The sequence below is a fragment of the Triturus cristatus genome, chromosome 2_2, assembly GCF_964204655.1.
Source record: "Triturus cristatus chromosome 2_2, aTriCri1.1, whole genome shotgun sequence".
NCBI lineage: Eukaryota > Metazoa > Chordata > Amphibia > Caudata > Salamandridae > Triturus > Triturus cristatus.
The window spans coordinates 737,774,901-737,792,368 of NC_140582.1; positions in this window are offsets into that span (position 1 = coordinate 737,774,901).

Sequence of the window (17,468 nt, forward strand, 5' to 3'; positions counted from 1 at the left end):
ATGCCTGGCACAGGCCCTCCCTACCACATTATGAGCAGGTTTTCCCCGCGTCTTCATCGCTGCGGTGACTTTCCCGGGACATTGCAGTGATTTCATGGTTGATGGGTGACCCGGATGCGGAGGGGTGAGATTCTGACAGGTAGGACATGTGTGGGTACACTGGGGGATATGTTCCTGTCCCCAACAGAGTGTCTGATGTGGACAGCAACCTTATGTCAGCACAGGAGTTGTGTGTTGTGGTTGTGTACGGAGTTGTATATTTGCGTACTTGCGGCAATGTTCGCGACGGTGTATTATTTGCTGGTAGTGGATGAGGTACAGCAGAGGAAAGGCTTGAAGAGCTGGATCCATAGCGGCCAGGACCCGGTGGAGGGGACCGGGAGTCGGGTTTCGCTCTCCGCTGTTTTGCTTCTGCTGTCTCTGAGTGGGTGGATTCTCAGCTGCCTTGTGATGGGCTGTTTGCGACATTGTGATTTGTACGGCGGACGGCAGTGTGTCTCTATTGGCTCCCTCTGCCGCTGTGGCAGGCGGAAATTTCTGGCGGTCCACGTAATTCCACAGCGGATGGAAAATGGGCTATGTTTGCCCATCGTAATATGGCGGGCGCTTGGACCACTGCTGGACTGCAGAAAAAGACATTTTCCGCTTCGGCCAGCACCGCGGATGCGCCCCCGTCCACCATACTAATGAGCTCCTATGTCTTGAAATGTGACATCTGCCAGCAGATGAAAGGCTCCACCAAAACACGCCTGGCACAGACACCATTTTTAAAATCGGACAAACCTTTTGCTTCTGTATATCTGGACCACTGCGGCCCCTTATAATTAGATGCGGCCTACAAGTATATCATGGTTGAAGTGGATTCATACTCAAGATTTCTATGGGTTTGGCCTCAGTGCTCGGCTGATGCTCAAACTGTTATCAAAGATTTGTGAGTCTTTATAGGGACATACGCAGTTGGCATGTTACATTCGAATCGTGGCCCGGCGTTTAGCTCTCGGGCTTACAAAGAGGCCATGGAAAGTATGGATGTAGCATTGCGGTACTCCTCTGAGGGAAATTCGGTACTGGAAAGGAAAAACCGTGACCTAAAGCAATGTTTAACAGCTAGGGTATTAGGCAAGGGCGGTAGTTGGGTCAATCATATATATGGGGTACAAGGAGCTCTCAATAACCAGCCAAGAAGTTCTCTAAGTGGTGTCACTCCATATGAGGTCCTATTTGGGACTAGAATGTGGGTACATGATCTTGATTGTGAAGGCGCAGTGGCAGATGAAAAACCATTTGATATACATGATCGTTGGCTGCTTTACAGGATCTAAATGAATCCAGGACACAACAAAGTAACGTCCACCTGAAACAGACCGCCACTGGGGAAGTCAAGGCAGTCACAGCAAGACCTGTCTGGATCCCAAAAGTCGGGGATCTGCTCAGTGACTAATTAGCGGATAAAAAAGAATTTTGACCATCATACAGAAAGCCTGTACCTGTCCTAGCAATTCAAGGAACAAGAATTGTACTTCAACCGCCTCTTGCCGGGAAAAAGGAGAAAAGATTTGTCTCAATAGACATAATCAAACCACACTATGTGGCCAATACTAAGCAGTAGGCCGCATGGACTCCACAGTAGCAGACGCCCTCCTCTGGCTAGAATCCAAGAGGTTCAAAGAGAGAGACTCATCATGTTCGAAGAGCCCCCTGTACGGAATGAAGGACTATGCAACAATGCTATGGAACTCAATCCCCTTGAACCCGAAGTCCAACTTCAAAATGAAACTCAAAATAACAGACAAGTTGCAATTAGACCAAATACAGACGTTTACGTCAACATGCCTCGAAAAGAGCAAAATGCGATTTCAACAAATCCTGATGCAATTCCAACAATTGACCGGACTGCTTTTGGCTACTTCATGAACTTTGATACGTTTTCCTTGGATCTAAGTGAACCAGAAACAACACTAGCCCAAAAAACAGGCAAGCAACAGTCAAAAACTTTGAACTTTCTCAAAAAGACTTACCAGGCATCACCTTGGGTAGAACTCTGGGTTATTACTAGGATACTGTTCTTTCTCTTCTGGCTAGGCTTAGTTATAACTTTTAGCATGCTTATTAATGGATGATACCTTCTACAAAGCTCTACAGCCCAACAAGTTAATTTGATTCTAAAGCCACATCAGTCCTCGCATTGTGAACAAAGAGACTTGTCATCAGTGAAAATTACAGCGGTTCCTATACCGGACGGTATAGTTTGGGACAAGATTGATTTCAACATATTCGGTCCTAGTGAACTCATTGAGTGATATCATTACCTCCAGTAAACTATCTGATGATTGGGACTCTGAAACTGTTAATAACATGTTGTGTGATTTAGAGAAAACTGTCGCATTTCCAAACACTGAAATGCTAGAAGGTACTTCAGACTATGACACTTTGTACTGTTACCAACATTATGGTAATCATTTCTTGCACAAATCTATAACACCTAGAAACGTTTTTGGGTACCACCAGTGGGAACATTGCCCTACACCACCAAAAAGTAGTTTGCAAACATTTGCACAGAAATACTCATATTTTTCAGGGTTTAACACTTCTGACCAGACGTCATTTTATTATATCCACATCGGTACAGAAAATTATGTTGACTAACACCAAACAGATTTACTCTGCTTCCTTTATTGCCCGATTGTCTGAACAGTGTTTTGACCTATGGAGGTTCTGGGACTGGCAAGTCCAGGGAACAGAAGCGCTATTTAGAGCATGCCTCATTCCACAGCAGATGATATTTCCAAATGACACTGTGCAACAAACATCATGTCTTGGACTAGCCAAGAACAAGGACCTGAACATACCTCGGTTTCCAACACTATCACAGATAGACGGGTGGCAAAATTGAACTTCACAAGAAGGGTAGAAGTAGATTACATTTTTCAGTACAATAGATCAGATCCTAATTGGAAAGGATGGTTGGTTTGGTCCATAGACACAAACAGATGTCAGCAACGATTGTGGGGTACCACCGAAGGGTTCAGTATCCATAGGCTGGACCTACATTATGTACAAAGAGAACACCCAGGTGTAGTGACATCCTACGGTGTTGGGAAGTTGTGCCTTGATTGGATAGAAACCCCAACACTCACAGAAGTGAAACAGCACTTATCCTTACTCACACAACACATGGATCTTAGGGATTTTTTACTAGGTCCCAGGAAACCCCATCAGAAACATTTTATATATGCTGGCATTTATGCTGCCTAAAAAGAAATTTGGAAAATATCCCAACAAGAGGCTGCAGAGTGAATACGGGAAACAGACCTATTAACTTAGAGAACGTATTAGCGGTAGTGGACAATGGGTTAACAAGTTTGACCTCCAGGATATATTCCATAGGCAACATTGTATCTTCTGCGATAGACATACTGGAACAAGGTTTGGCAATATTACAACACAGCCAATCTCAGTTACGTTCTATTATGTTGTTAAGCTGGACGCTGCAATCTTTGCGTGCTGGCTATGTGCCTTGGCATATTATCAACAGCACGTCTCTGTTTTCTGAATACAATCTAACAGATAAACAGGTAGAAATGGCAAAAAGGGAAAGAAAATATACAATGATGCGCATTGAAAAACTAGATAGATTACCATTTACAGTAGCGGAATCACCATCAACGGAATGACAGACCCATGGCCAAATAACTCTAATGGTCACTACTTTTCAGTTTCAATATAGCCTTGAGCACAGGCAGGGAGGCAAATATGAAACAATGGGTAAGGAATACATTAAGGAATCTTGGGAGTTACCATACAGATTTCGATGCCGGAGTGGGCACCGAGACGTGTTTCTAAGCGGTACAAACTGCAAGAATGCTTTAAGCGGTTCTCTCATGTTTCTTAGGATATTTCCCTGCATGGAGCTTGTAATGATTCAGTAGCGAACTTGTCCTGCCACATGAAAGGGATGCCAGTGGCTGTGATTACTCCGGTATTCGAGCTGCTCTCGAATGGGAGTTACTTGATGCTGAACGGTCAAGGTTGCTGTGGGATGCTTCCGGGCATTGCCTATCTGGTGACTGTGAACTCCAGGGTTACTTGCTGTATGCAGGTATTGTTTCCCCCAATGAATACAGTCAGGGAGGTGCCGTTATGGCCTTAGTTGAATGTTTCCTTTATACAGTTTGATACTTTGAGCATACTGAAAGCCATGCTTTTACAGCAAACTGTACCCTTAACCTCCACCAGAGAGACCTTTGATCTTCAAATCCCAAGCACCTCGACTGAGATACCGGCACTTATAAGTACAAACTGCCCCTTTCATTAGGCAGAAATGGTGAGTCGTATCTTTAATATATCTGATACTAGTGGTATTGTGCACCTATTTAAGACCATAGGGTCAGGATTTCTAACCACCTTTCAGACAATCTTCAGAGTTATTCCAAATTTTATACACTCCGTATTGGGAAGCATTTTTGGAGGTCTTCCGCTGATCCTGCTCTCAATAGCAGGAATCCTGATTGTCCTTTTTCTGCTACGCAATGGACAGCCCAATCATCAACAAGATGGCAAAGGCACTCCTGGAGCTCAAATACCGTGCGCGCGTTGTACCAAATCTGGGCACACCTTGCCTGTAGGAGCTGAGCACCTCTTGGTTCCTATCGTTTAGACCAGTCTGGATGGACTACATCTTACCTGTTCTTCGATGCCTGTTTTGCGGAGATGAATGCATGTTGGATCTCTGTCTGACACTTGCATCGGACACACCTACGGACTTGAATATCAGGCTGGAGCCCGTGAGGTCCCATGCTCGGCAATGTCCCCGGCGTATTTCTATATTGATGGCTGCATTCCTCGAGAACCCGCTGATGCCTTTTGCTACAACTGGGTTGAGCATCAGCTCTTCCACTAGCACTCAGGTATCGACTACAGCACCAGCTGCCTCTGCACCAGCTAGTGGCAGTTCTGAATATCATCTGTGCGCCATTGACGTACTGTGCGACGTGTTACAGGGACCGTCCTCTGCTGTTGCATCTCCCAGCCAGGACACTTAATCTATAATTGGCTCATCGTGTGCTGCAAAAGAATATGGATTTTTCTCTTGGTTTCAAAACTCAACTAAATTTGGAACATTTCCTAAAAATTGACACTTTTTGCTGGAAAAGCATGGCCTTCTGACGCATGTAGTGGTTTGACTTATATAAACAAACTCATCTAGGACTTTGGCTTAAGTAACGATTACAAAAACTAATTTTAAAAAGTGTTCTCCCCACTTAGACTATTTTTTAATGATTTTACGAGACTCACTGATAGTTTTATGCGCTGCTACCTAGTAAAGATAGTAGTTCGCTGGCATTTTATTATTGTTGACTATTCGTAAGAGGAGTGGGTGTCATGTTTCATATAGGTACCCTAATATAGGCCCGGGTAATATAATACACCTTCACCTACATTACCTTCCCTACACCACTGCCTTAACAAGCCTTTTAGGATTGAACCTTTACTTAGTTCTAGTCCTGGGTGCAGAGGGAGGGTTTTTCCCTGAACAATAGCATCCTATAACTTCTTCAATGGACTCACACAGTATGAATGAATATTCATAAGGGTTCCTCGAAACCAGGCAGGGGCTACACCACCTGCATAATATCTATGTACAAGGTTCATCCCATAAGTCATCCTCAAATCCATCAATGGCTAATACAAGAATCAAGGGACAAAGGAGCCCTTGATACTTTCTGAATAAATAAAGCACATCTTACTAGTGTTAGCTAGAGGGAACCGAGACTTCCAGGCTGACACGCTGACCAGAGATGCTGAGGCTCCTGCATGCTGAGGCTCCAGCTGACAGTGGTCCAACACATCCCTCGCAGGCTGTCCAACTCGAGACAAGGACATATTCCCACTCTCTCTCACTTTAGGTAATGGGGTTCAACTAAATCCTAGAGGGATTCTTGGCTTCACACCTACTCACATGCTAGGTACACTTAGGTACAGCTAGATAGGCATCGTAGGAGTACGCGCACTTTTATCATGCATTTTATTTCATGTATGTGTTCATGATTATTGCAAGATGGTAGACTGGTACTATCCTTTTATTTTCACTGTACTGCTAATCATATATATCTGCTACTGTCTAACGGTTGTTGCAGCACATCTATTTTACAATAGAAGAACAACTGTTCAATACATTCTTATTGTAACACACCCAACTGTTTCTTCTGTGTAACTCTCTGAGACCGAATAATTGAGCACGAGTGACAGAGCGAAAAGTAGTGTATTGTTTCCACGATCCTGGGGATCAGGGTTGTCATATTCTGAGGTTGCCAGAAACTTTTCTCTCCCCGATAAGAGGAGATTCTAGTGGCACTGTGAGCTAGCTAAAACAGAAAGGATAACACATTCTCAGTGGGGGTGCTCAGAGTCATTCTGCCACCAAACCCACAGTTTATGTTATCCGGAATGTGCAGATCCTGTATAGGTAATATAGGAACTACATGACAGGACACCCTTGCAGACTGCATCGAGGCTAGTGCTGATCACATTAAGGAACTCTTCAGCATCATCAGAGAGTTTCCCTACCCAGCAGCTACTGAGAATACAATCCCTCAGACACAGGAACTCTAGGGTGCTCTGGATAATCATTTTCACAACAATACATCCACCCTCTACAAGAACATTGCCCCCAACACACCAACCTCTCAGCCTCCCCACTACTACAGAAGCCTCCCCAGATCAAACATCTCACTGTGTGGGAACAGCTCATTACACCGAACACCACAGCTATGATGAACTCCATCTACTTAGGAGCACCCACAGGCCCGTGCCCCACTACCTCTTCAACCTAGTTAGCTACAAGATCAGCCACCAACTTACCACCATCCTTAATGCATCCATCACCACATCCAACTTTCTCGACACATAGCAACATGCAGAGGTCAGGCCTCTCCTCATGAAACCCTCCACAGACCCCAGTGATCTCCAGAACTACTGAACCTTCTTGCTGCTCCTGTTTCCCACCATAATCCAGGAGAAGGCCATCAACCATCAGCTCACAGAACACCTGAAGAGAAACAAACTGCTAGAGCCCTCCCAATGTTATTGAGATTTATACAGCGCACGAATACCAAACGGTGCCTTGGCCAATCAGGTTTCTGAGCCCACTACAGCACCAAGACCACCCTAATTGCCACCACAGATGACATTCTTACCCTACTTGACAGAGGGGAATTGCCAACCCTGATCTTTCTTGACCTCTCCAAAGCCTTCAACACAATGTCCCACCACACCTTGATCAAAAGACTGCACCAGATCGGAATCAGAAGAGATAAACTCAGATGGATAGCATCATTCCTCACTGGATGCACACAGAGAATCCGTCTCCCCCTTCACCTTGCAACCCAAGACCACCATCTGTGGCAACCTCCGAGGTTCATCCCTGAACTCCACCCTCATCAACATCTATATGATGCTGCTAGCTGACATCGTCAGAACCCACAACATTAATATAATTTCCTGTGCCAACCTCACCCAGCGCATCCTGTTGCTCTTAGCAAACCTCACCACCACAAAGACCAGCTTTCAAAACTGCATGAAGAGTGTTGCAGCCTGGACGAAGGTCAGCTGCCTAAAGCTCAACACAGACAAGACTAAAGTGCTGATCTTTGGCAACCATATTCCCTTCTGGAACAACACCTGGTGGCCCGCTGAACTTGGCCCCACCCCAAAAGACTATGCACAAAACCTCATCATTGTCCTGAACAGAAAACTCACCATGAGACGACAGATTAGCACAGTCTCCTCAGCCTGTTTTCACACACTTCGCATAATCTGAATAATCTTCAAATGGCTCCCGACAAGCACCAGAAAAACAATCACCAGCCAACTGGGCTATGGCAATGCCCTGTATGCAGGAACCACCATTAAACTCATGAGAAGGCTCCAGATGATACAGAAATCAGCAACCCGATTGACCCTCAACCTGCCCAAATGGACCCACATCACCCAGCACCTGAGGAGCCTCAGTGTCTCCCCTTTACCCTCCATGATCCCCTCCATGACCAATGAACAGCATACATGAACCACCACCTGAACTTCCACCAACCATCCAGAAACCTCCACTCTGCCTCCCTTGCCGTTGGCACAACACTGCCCATTTACCGGAGCCACAGCGGAGGACACTTCTCTCACCCTGCCAAGTCCTGGAACGCCTTTCCCCTCCAAAGATCACCCTCAGTGATGGACTTCAGGAAGAAACTGAATTCCTGGATCTTTGAGTAAGCCCATCGCCTAGCTACCATCATGGGTGAGAAGCTGCTCTCTACAAATTCTGATTGATTGATTGACTCTGGGATCTTTTACTACAGGGGTTACGCCACCCATTTGCTAGTACCAGGCATACATGTGGCATCGCATTTCACCTTCTTTAGAACACTTTCTGGACCTGTGGACAAACAGGAGAGAACTGGACCTGCTGTCTGTGACCTCAGAGAAGCCCTGAAGGTCTGGACCGGCCCACTCGTGTACCCAGTGATAATTTTTCTGGCCTCCTGTGTGGCTACAGGGCTATAAAAAACTGCAAGAGGCCTTTCTCAGGAGGTGCCGACCTGGCCAGTAACAACTGAACCTGGCCTGAACCTTGCTGGTAACTGCTCCTGGAATGAGTCTTGACCACCATGTGCTGTTTCTGAGGTCCAGAAACCCTGTGCTGCGTCTAACTGAACCTCTTCTACCACCCCTGAAAACCTTCCATCCTATATATATTTAGACTTCCAGGCCACTGGAGGACAGAGGCAAAGCACTTGAGCCTAACCAACGAGGTGTGATCTCACTAAGCTGAGAAAACAGGTTTTTCCTGCTCAGAGCTTTTCCAAAGAAGCAAACTCGATTCAGCAGACCCTCTGCGAGACTGTATCTTGGCTAGTGGAACTCAACATTGGATACATCCAAGGCTTAGCCCCGATGAAGGATTATGAGCTCAAACAAAGAGACTAAGTCTGAAGGCAAAGGTATTGACCAGGCGAAGGCACCAAAGGTTTCTGGCTGGTGAGAAGGTTTACCTGGGCGAAATTAACATGTGTGAAATTCAAAGGATTCCCTCTCTAAACTTTTCTTGTCAAAGCCAACAGCTGCAGCTGGACATCATCCTATCCCTATCTGCCTTTAGGAGGCCTTCTTCGGATACAGTCTATTGTCTTGCCATCTAGAGGTGATTTGACTTCCAGAACAAAAGACTAAGTTCTCCGACTGGGTCAAACCTGGCGGGAAAACCCAACCCAACCTCAATCGCAGTCAGTCTCAAATCGCATATAGATCCCGGTCTACTGCGACTATTGACTACTATTGGTGCTTCGCGCTTTTTAGTGCTACTTTACCTTAAATAGTTAAAAGTTCATGTCTCCAGTTCCTCTCATTGGATGTTTGTCATTTTGGCGTAATTGTATTCATTAGGTTAAGCCTGTCTGCTCTGTGCAATAGCTACCACTGGTCGAGTTTGGGTTTAAATCATTGAAACCTTCAATTGAAACTAAACAGCTATTGACTTTATTACTTGTGGTGGACTACCATCCACTAACTAATAATTCACTTTCTTGCAGTGGGAAAGAAGCGTTTCAGTTTCAAGGAGTCTAGGATGGGTTAATCAATTTGGTACCTGTGTGAGGGGGTGAAGAGGAGATAGTTTGCCTTCTGAAGGCTTACCATGAGTAAGCTCTTAGTCATCCATTTTGCATTTAACAACAATGTCCTCAATTGTACTTAAAGTGATGCACAAAGACACATGTGACTTTAAAGGTTATGATCAATTGCTCCATATAAATATTGAATAAAGCAGGATCCAGAATAACACCCTGTGCGATCCTTCCCGAATTGAAGGGTGAAATGGAGGAGTTAAAGGGTGGAAGAGCCTTGGGAGAGATGGATGGGTCAAAAGATGGATGCATGGATGGATGGATAGGTGGATAGATGCAAGATGGTTGATTAAATAGATGGATGGATTAGTAAAATGATGGACTGATAAATATTATGATATATTCAAAGGTGAAAGGAGAGATAGAGGGGGGAGATGGATGAAAATGGATTGATCACATTAAGGAACTCTTCAGCATCATCAGAGAGTTTCCCTACCCAGCAGCTACTGAGAATACAATCCCTCAGACACAGGAACTCTGGGGTGCTCTGGATAATCATTTTCACAACAAGATATCCACCATCTACAAGAACATTGCCCCCAACACACCAACCTCTCAGCCTCCCCACTACTACAGAAGCCTCCCCAGATCAAACATCTCACTGTGTGGGAACAGCTCATTACACCGAACACCACAGCTATAATGAACTCCATCTACTTAGGAGCACCCACAGGCCCGTGCCCCACTACCTCTTCAACCTAGTTAGCTACAAGATCAGCCACCAACTTACCACCATCCTTAATGCATCCATCACCACATCCAACTTTCTCGACACATAGCAACATGCAGAGGTCAGGCCTCTCCTCATGAAACCCTCCACAGACCCCAGTGATCTCCAGAACTACTGAACCTTCTTGCTGCTCCTGTTTCCCACCAAAGTCCAGGAGAAGGCCATCAACCATCAGCTCACAGAACACCTGGAGAGAAACAAACTGCTAGAGCCCTCCCAATGTTATTGAGATTTATACAGCGCACGAATACCAAACGGTGCCTTGGCCAATCAGGTTTCTGAGCCCACTACAGCACCAAGACCACCCTAATTGCCACCACAGATGACATTCTTACCCTACTTGACAGAGGGGAATTGCCAACCCTGATCTTTCTTGACCTCTCCAAAGCCTTCAACACAATGTCCCACCACACCTTGATCAAAAGACTGCACCAGATCGGAATCAGAAGAGATAAACTCAGATGGATAGCATCATTCCTCACTGGATGCACACAGAGAATCCGTCTCCCCCTTCACCTTGCAACCCAAGACCACCATCTGTGGCAACCTCCGAGGTTCATCCCTGAACTCCACCCTCATCAACATCTAGATGATGCTGCTAGCTGACATCGTCAGAACCCACAACATTAATATAATTTCCTATGCCAATCTCACCCAGCGCATCCTGTTGCTCTTAGCAAACCTCACCACCACTAAGACCAGCTTTCAAAACTGCATGAAGAGTGTTGCAGCCTGGACGAAGGTCAGCTGCCTAAAGCTCAACACAGACAAGACTAAAGTGCTGATCTTTGGCAACCATATTCCCTTCTGGAACAACACCTGGTGGCCCGCTGAACTTGGCCCCACCCCAAAAGACTATGCCCAAAACCTCATCATTGTCCTGAACAGAAAACTCACCATGAGACGACAGATTAGCACAGTCTCCTCAGCCTGTTTTCACACTCTTCGCATAATCTGAATAATCTTCAAATGGCTCCCGACAAGCACCAGAAAAACAATCACCAGCCAACTGGGCTATGGCAATGCCCTGTATGCAGGAACCACCATTAAACTCATGAGAAGGCTCCAGATGATATAGAAATCAGCAACCCGATTGACCCTCAACCTGCCCAAAGGGACCCACATCACCCAGCACCTGAGGAGCCTCAGTGTCTCCCCTTTACCCTCCATGATCCCCTCCATGACCAATGAACAGCATACATGAACCACCACCTGAACTTCCACCAACCATCCAGAAACCTCCACTCTGCCTCCCTTGCCGTTGGCACCAACACTGCCCATTTACCGGAGCCACAGCGGAGGACACTTCTCTCACCCTGCCAAGTCCTGGAACGCCTTTCCCCTCCAAAGATCACCCTCAGTGATGGACTTCAGGAAGAAACTGAATTCCTGGATCTTTGAGTAAGCCCATCGCCTAGCTACCATCATGGGTGAGAAGCTGCTCTCTACAAATTCTGATTGATTGATTGACTCTGGGTTTTTTTACTACAGGGGTTACGCCACCCATTTGCTAGTACCAGGCATACATGTGGCATCGCATTTCACCTTCTTTAGAACACTTTCTGGACCTGTGGACAAACAGGAGAGAACTGGACCTGCTGTCTGTGACCTCAGAGAAGCCCTGAAGGTCTGGACCGGCCCACTCGTGTACCCAGTGATAATTTTTCTGGCCTCCTGTGTGGCTACAGGGCTATAAAAAACTGCAAGAGGCCTTTCTCAGGAGGTGCCGACCTGGCCAGTAACAACTGAACCTGGCCTGAACCTTGCTGGTAACTGCTCCTGGAATGAGTCTTGACCACCATGTGCTGTTTCTGAGGTCCAGAAACCCTGTGCTGCGTCTAACTGAACCTCTTCTACCACCCCTGAAAACCTTCCATCCTATATATATTTAGACTTCCAGGCCACTGGAGGACAAAGGCAAAGCACTTGAGCCTAACCAACGAGGTGTGATCTCACTAAGCTGAGAAAACAGGTTTTTCCTGCTCAGAGCTTTTCCAAAGAAGCAAACTCGATTCAGCAGACCCTCTGCGAGACTGTATCTTGGCCAGTGGAACTCAACATTGGATACATCCAAGGCTTAGCCCCGATGAAGGATTATGAGCTCAAACAAAGAGACTAAGTCTGAAGGCAAAGGTATTGACCAGGCGAAGGCACCAAAGGTTTCTGGCTGATGAGAAGGTTTACCTGGGCGAAATTAACATGTGTGAAATTCAAAGGATTCCCTCTCTAAACTTTTCTTGTCAAAACCAACAGCTGCAGCTGGACATCATCCTATCCCTATCTGCCTTTAGGAGGCCTTCTTCGGATACAGTCTATTGTCTTGCCATCTAGAGGTGATTTGACTTCCAGAACAAAAGACTAAGTTCTCCGACTGGGTCAAACCTGGCGGGAAAACCCAACCCAACCTCAATCGCAGTCAGTCTCAAATCGCATATAGATCCCGGTCTACTGCGACTATTGACTACTATTGGTGCTTCGCGCTTTTTAGTGCTACTTTACCTTAAATAGTTAAAAGTTCATGTCTCCAGTTCCTCTCATTGGATGTTTGTCATTTTGGCGTAATTGTATTCATTAGGTTAAGCCTGTCTGCTCTGTGCAATAGCTACCACTGGTCGAGTTTGGGTTTAAATCATTGAAACCTTCAATTGAAACTAAACAGCTATTGACTTTATTACTTGTGGTGGACTACCATCCACTAACTAATAATTCACTTTCTTGCAGTGGGAAAGAAGCGTTTCAGTTTCAAGGAGTCTAGGATGGGTTAACCAATTTGGTAACTGTGTGAGGGGGTGAAGAGGAGATAGTTTGCCTTCTGAAGGCTTACCATGAGTAAGCTCTTAGTCATCCATTTTGCATTTAACAACAATGTCCTCAATTGTACTTAAAGTGATGCACAAAGACACATGTGACTTTAAAGGTTATGATCAATTGCTCCATATAAATATTGAATAAAGCAGGATCCAGAATAACACCCTGTGCGATCCTTCCCAAATTGAAGGGTGAAATGGAGGAGTTAAAGGGTGGAAGAGCCTTGGGAGAGATGGATGGGTCAAAAGATGGATGCATGGATGGATGGATAGGTGGATAGATGCAAGATGGTTGATTAAATAGATGGATGGATTAGTAAAATGATGGACTGATAAATATTATGATATATTCAAAGGTGAAAGGAGAGATAGAGGGGGGAGATGGATGAAAATGGATTGATCACATTAAGGAACTCTTCAGCATCATCAGAGTGTTTCCCTACCCAGCAGCTACTGAGAATACAATCCCTCAGACACAGGAACTCTGGGGTGCTCTGGATAATCATTTTCACAACAAGATATCCACCATCTACAAGAACATTGCCCCCAACACACCAACCTCTCAGCCTCCCCACTACTACAGAAGCCTCCCCAGATCAAACATCTCACTGTGTGGGAAGAGCTCATTACACCGAACACCACAGCTATAATGAACTCCATCTACTTAGGAGCACCCACAGACCCGTGCCCCACTACCTCTTCAACCTAGTTAGCTACAAGATCAGCCACCAACTTACCACCATCCTTAATGCATCCATCACCACATCCAACTTTCTCGACGCATAGCAACATGCAGAGGTCAGGCCTCTCCCCATGAAACCCTCCACAGACCCAATGATCTCCAGAACTACTGAACCTTCTTGCTGCTCCTGTTTCCCACCAAAGTCCAGGAGAAGGCCATCAACCATCAGCTCACAGAACACCTGGAGAGAAACAAACTGCTAGAGCCCTCCCAATGTTATTGAGATTTATACAGCGCACGAATACCAAACGGTGCCTTGGCCAATCAGGTTTCTGAGCCCACTACAGCACCAAGACCACCCTAATTGCCACCACAGATGACATTCTTGCCCTACTTGACAGAGGGGAATTGCCAACCCTGATCTTTCTTGACCTCTCCAAAGCCTTCAACACAATGTCCCACCACACCTTGATCAAAAGACTGCACCAGATCGGAATCAGAAGAGATAAACTCAGATGGATAGCATCATTCCTCACTGGATGCACACAGAGAATCCGTCTCCCCCTTCACCTTGCAACCCAAGACCACCATCTGTGGAAACCTCCGAGGTTCATCCCTGAACTCCACCCTCATCAACATCTATATGATGCTGCTAGCTGACATCGTCAGAACCCACGACATTAATATAATTTCCTATGCCAACCTCACCCAGCGCATCCTATTGCTCTTAGCAAACCTCACCACCACAAAGACCAGCTTTCAAAACTGCATGAAGAGTGTTGCAGCCTGGACGAAGGTCAGCTGCCTAAAGCTCAACACAGACAAGACTAAAGTGCTGATCTTTGGCAACCATATTCCCTTCTGGAACAACACCTGGTGGCCCGCTGAACTTGGCCCCACCCCAAAAGACTATGCCCAAAACCTCATCATTGTCCTGAACAGAAAACTCACCATGAAACGACAGATTAGCACAGTCTCCTCAGCCTGTTTTCACACTCTTCGCATAATCTGAATAATCTTCAAATGGCTCCCGACAAGCACCAGAAAAACAATCACCAGCCAACTTGGCTATGGCAATGCCCTGTATGCAGGAACCACTATTAAACTCATGAGAAGGCTCCAGATGATACAAAAATCAGCAACCCGATTGACCCTCAACCTGCCCAAATGGACCCACATCACCCAGCACCTGAGGAGCCTCAGTGTCTCCCCTTTACCCTCCATGATCCCCTCCATGACCAATGAACAGCATACATGAACCACCACCTGAACTTCCACCAACCATCCAGAAACCTCCACTCTGCCTCCCTTGCCGTTGGCACCAACACTGCCCATTTACCGGAGCCACAGCGGAGGACACTTCTCTCACCCTGCAAAGTCCTGGAACGCCTTTCCCCTCCAAAGATCACCCTCAGTTATGGACTTCAGGAAGAAACTGAATTCCTGGATCTTTGAGTAAGCCCATCGCCTAGCTACCATCATGGGTGAGAAGCTGCTCTCTACTAATTCTGATTGATTGATTGACTCTGGGATCTTTTACTACAGGGGTTACGCCACCCATTTGCTAGTACCAGGCATACATGTGGCATCGCATTTCACCTTCTTTAGAACACTTTCTGGACCTGTGGAAAAACAGGAGAGAACTGGACCTGCTGTCTGTGACCTCAGAGAAGCCCTGAAGGTCTGGACCGGCCCACTCGTGTACCCAGTGATAATTTTTCTGGCCTCCTGTGTGGCTACAGGGCTATAAAAAACTGCAAGAGGCCTTTCTCAGGAGGTGCCGACCTGGCCAGTAACAACTGAACCTGGCCTGAACCTTGCTGGTAACTGCTCCTGGAATGAGTCTTGACCACCATGTGCTGTTTCTGAGGTCCAGAAACCCTGTGCTGCGTCTAACTGAACCTCTTCTATCACCCCTGAAAACCTTCCATCCTATATATATTTAGACTTCCAGGCCACTGGAGGACAGAGGCAAAGCACTTGATCCTAACCAACAAGGTGTGATCTCACTAAGCTGAGAAAACAGGTTTTTCCTGCTCAGAGCTTTTCCAAAGAAGCAAACTCGATTCAGCAGACCCTCTGCGAGACTGTATCTTGGCCAGTGGAACTCAACATTGGATACATCCAAGGCTTAGCCCCGATGAAGGATTATGAGCTCAAACAAAGAGACTAAGTCGGAAGGCAAAGGTATTGACCAGGCGAAGGCACCAAAGGTTTCTGGCTGGTGAGAAGGTTTACCTGGGCGAAATTAACATGTGTGAAATTCAAAGGATTCCCTCTCTAAACTTTTCTTGTCAAAACCAACAGCTGCAGCTGTACATCATCCTATCCCTATCTGCCTTTAGGAGGCCTTCTTCGGATACAGTCTATTGTCTTGCCATCTAGAGGGGATTTGACTTCCAGAACAAAAGACTAAGTTCTCCGACTGGGTCAAACCTGGCGGGAAAACCCAACCCAACCTCAATCGCAGTCATTCTCAAATCGCATATAGATCCCGGTCTACTGCGACTATTGACTACTATTGGTGCTTCGCGCTTTTTAGTGCTACTTTACCTTAAATAGTTAAAAGTTCATGTCTCCAGTTCCTCTCATTGGATGTTTGTCATTTTGGCGTAATTGTATTCATTAGGTTAAGCCTGTCTGCTCTGTGCAATAGCTACCACTGGTCGAGTTTGGGTTTAAATCATTGAAACCTTCAATTGAAACTAAAAAGCTATTGACTTTATTACTTGTGGTGGACTACCATCCACTAACTAATAATTCACTTTCTTGCAGTGGGAAAGAAGCGTTTCAGTTTTAAGGAGTCTAGGATGGGTTAATCAATTTGGTACCTGTGTGAGGGGGTGAAGAGGAGATAGTTTGCCTTCTGAAGGCTTACCATGAGTAAGCTCTTAGTCATCCATTTAGCATTTAACAACAATGTCCTCAATTGTACTTAAAGTGATGCACAAAGACACATGTGACTTTAAAGGTTATGATCAATTGCTCCATATAAATATTGAATAAAGCAGGATCCAGAATAACACCCTTTGCGATCCTTCCCGAATTGAAGGGTGAAATGGAGGAGTTAAAGGGTGGAAGAGCCTTGGGAGAGATGGATGGGTCAAAAGATGGATGCATGGATGGATGGATAGGTGGATAGATGCAAGATGGTTGATTAAATAGATGGATGGATTAGTAAAATGATGGACTGATAAATATTATGATATATTCAAAGGTGAAAGGAGAGATAGAGGGGGGAGATGGATGAAAATGGATTGATGAATGGATTAAATAATGGACCTAAGGAAAGATTTAAAAATGGACTGCATCATGATAAGATAATGTACCAGATAAACAATCAAGAGAAAGGCAGGATACATGGGTAGAAGGATGGGTGGTGGATAGAATGGTGAAAGGATGTAAGGGAGGACTACTAGAAGATAGATGGTGAAAGAATTAATGTGGTGAATGTGTAGATGAATGGTGGTATGATCAGGTATATGATTGTGTACATGGGTGGGTGTACAGAAGGGAGAATGGATGGATGGGCAGCTGAATGGATGGACGGATGGGTGGAGAAACTTATTTTTAGG